This window comes from Schistocerca gregaria, unplaced genomic scaffold, assembly GCF_023897955.1.
Source record: "Schistocerca gregaria isolate iqSchGreg1 unplaced genomic scaffold, iqSchGreg1.2 ptg000167l, whole genome shotgun sequence".
Classification (NCBI taxonomy): Eukaryota; Metazoa; Arthropoda; class Insecta; order Orthoptera; family Acrididae; genus Schistocerca; species Schistocerca gregaria.
The window spans coordinates 626,126-629,728 of record NW_026061723.1 but is presented as its reverse complement, the minus strand read 5'-3'; positions in this window follow the sequence as shown (position 1 = coordinate 629,728).

Here is a 3,603-nt window from a genome sequence, read left to right as displayed (position 1 = left end):
GATGAAGCTTCTAAGTTGATGTAATAGCCAGTAAGAAGTAGTACAATTCAAGTTTTACGTATCGATTATTGACTTTTTAGCTGGCTTTTCTGCCTTGGACATGAGCTGGGACTTTATGATTCTGCATGAAAGGAGGACTAGCAGCCGAGTTGCATGGGAGAATGTGAAAAGTGTTCATATGTAGTAAAAACCTGAGAAATCCGTCCGTTTTCGTCATTTGTTATCGAATCGACTTAAAGCCAGATCGTCACTTTGGCCGCTCTTCTCTCTGAAACGGTTGTACTTATCGTCTGCAAAGCTATGTCGCGTGCTGCGGTATGCGAGACACTAAAAGCACCATAGTAGAACACAGATTAAGCTTCTAAGTTGATGTAATAGCCAGTAAGGAGTAGTACAATTCAAGTTTTAGGTATCGAATATTGACTTTTTAGCTGGTCTTAGTGCCTTGGACATGAGCTAGGACCTTAAGATTCTGCATGAAAGGAGGACTAGCAGCCGAGTTGATCGGGAGTATGTGAAAAGTGTTCATATGTAGTAAAAACCTGAGAAATCCGTCCGATTTCGTCATTTGTTATCGAATCAACTTGAAGCCAGATCGTCACATTGGCCGCTCTTCTCTCTGAAACGGTTGTACTTATCGTCTGCAAAGATATGTCGCGTGCTGTGGTAGGCGGAGACACTAAAAGTACCATAGTAGAACACAGATTAAGCTTCTAAGTTGATGTAATAGATAGTAAGAAGTAGTACAATTCAGGTTTTAGGTATCGATTATGGACTTTTTGCTGGCTTTGGTGCCTTGGACATGAGCTAGGACTTTATGATTCTGCATGAAAGGAGGACTAGCAGCCGAGCTGCACGGGAGGATGAAAAGTGTTCATATGTAGTAAAAACCTGAGAAATCCGTCCGATTTCGTCATTTGTTATCGAATCAACTTGAAGCCAGACCGTCACATTGGCCGCTCTTCTCTCTGAAACGGTTGTACTTATCGTCTGCAAACCTATGTCGCGTGATGCGGTATGCGGAGACACTAAAAGCACCATAGTAGAACACAGATGAAGCTTCTAAGTTGATGGAATAGCCAGTAAGGAGTAGTACAATTCAAGTTTTAGGAATCGAATATTGACTTTTTAGCTGGCTTTGGTGCCTTGGACATGAGCTAGGACCTTAAGATTCTGCATGAAAGGAGGACTAGCAGCCGAGTTGCACGGGAGGATGAAAAGTGTTCATATGTAGTAAAAACCTGAGAAATCCGTCCGTTTTCGTAATTTATTATCGAATCGACTTACAGCAGTGCGTCACATTGGCCGCTTTTCTCTCTGAAACGGTTGTACTTATCGTCTGCAAAGCTATGTCGCGTGCTGCGGTATGCGGAGACACTAAAAGCACCATAGTAGAACACAGATTAAGCTTCTAAGTTGAAGTAATACCCAGTAAGAAGTAGTACAATTCAAGTTTTAGGTATCAACTATTGACTTTTTAGATGGCTTTTCTGCCTTGGACATGAGCTAGGACTTTATGATTCTGCATGAAAGGAGGACTAGCAGCCGAGTTGCATGGGAGATTGTGAAAAGTGTTCATATGTAGTAAATACCAGAGAAATCCGTCCGTTTTCGTCATTTGTTATCGAATCGACTTAAAGCCAGATCGTCACATTGGCCGCTCTTCTCTCTGAAACGGTTGTACTTATCGTCTGCAAAGCTATGTCGCGTGCTGCGGTATGCGGAGACACTAAAAGCACCATAGTAGAACACAGATGAAGCTTCTAAGTTGATGTAATAGCCAGTAAGGAGTAGTACAATTCAAGTTTTAGGTGTCGAATATTGACTTTTTAGCTGGCTTTGTTGCCCTGGACATGAGCAAGGACCTAAAGATTTCGCATGAAAGGAGGACTAGCAGCCGCGTTGCACGGGAGTATGTGAAAAGTGTTCATATGTAGTAAAAACCTGAGAAATCCGTCCATTTTCGTCATTTGTTATCGAATCGACTTAAAGCCAGATCGTCACATTGGCCGCTCTTCTCTCTGAAACGGTTGTACTTATCGTCTGCAAAGCTATGTCGCGTGCTGCGGTATGCGGAGACACTAAAAGCACCATAGTAGAACACAGATTAAGCTTCTAAGCTGATGTAATAGCCAGTAAGAAGTAGTACAATTCAAGTTTTAGGTATCGATTATGGACTTTTTGCTGGCTTTGGTGCCTTGGACATGAGCTAGGACCTTAAGATTCTGTATGAAAGGAGGACTAGCAGCCGAGGTGCAAGGGACAATGTGAAAAGTGTTCATATGTAGTAAAAACCTGATAAATCCGTTCGTTTTTGTCATTTGTTATCGAATCGACTTAAAGCCAGATCGTCACATTGGTCGCTCTTCTCTCTGAAACGGTTGTACTTATCGTCTGCAAAGCTATGTCGCGTGCTGCGGTATGCGGAGACACTAAAATAACCATAGTGGAACACAGATGAAGCTTCTAAGTTGATGTAATAGCAAGTAAGATGTAGTACAATTCAAGTTTTAGGTATCGATTATTGACTTTTTAGCTGGCTTTGGTGCCTCGGACATGAGCTAGGACCTTAAGATTCTGCATGAAAGGAGGACTAGCAGCTGCGTTGCACAGGAGAATATAAAAAGTGTTCATATGTAGTAAAAACCTTAGAAATCCGTCCATTTTCGTCATTTGTTATCGAATCGACTTAAAGCCAGATCGTCACATTGGCCCCTCTACTCTCTGAAACGGTTGTACTTATCGTCTGCAAAGCTATGTCGCGTGCTGCGGTATGCGGAGGCACTAAAATCAACATAGCGGAACACAGATGAAGCTTCTAAGTTGATGTAATAGCCAGTAAGAAGTAGTACAATTCAAGTTTTAGGTATCGATTATTGACTTTTTAGCTGGCTTTGGTGCCCTGGACATGAGCTAGGACCTTAAGATTCTGCATGAAAGGAGGACTAGCAGCCGAGTTGCAAGGGAGAATGTGAAAAGTGTTCATATGTAGTAAAAACGTGAGAATTCCGTCCGTATTCGTAATTTATTATCGAATCGACTTCAAGCAGTGCGTCACATTGGCCGCTCTTCTCTCTGAAACGGTTGTACTTATCGTCTGCAAAGCTATGTCGCGTGCTGCGGTATGCGGAGACACTAAAAGCACCATAGTAGAACACAGATGAAGCTTCTAAGTTGATGTAATAGCCAGTAAGAAGTAGTACAATTCAAGTTTTAGGTATCGATTTTTGACTTTTTGCTGGCTTTGGTGCCTTGGACATGAGCTAGGACCTTAAGATTCTGTATGAAAGGAGGACTAGCAGCCGAGGTGCAAGGGACAATGTTAAAAGTGTTCATATGTAGTAAAAACCTGATAAATCCGTTCGTTTTTGTCATTTGTTATCGAATCGATTTAAAGCCAGATCGTCACATTGGTCCCTCTTCTCTCTGAAACGGTTGTACTTATCGTCTGCAAAGCTATGTCGCGTGCTGCGGTATGCGGAGACACTAAAATAACCATAGTGGAACACATATGAAGCTTCTAAGTTGATGTAATAGCAAGTAAGAAGTAGTACAATTCAAGTTTTAGGTATCGATTATTGACTTTTTAGCTGGCTTTGGTGC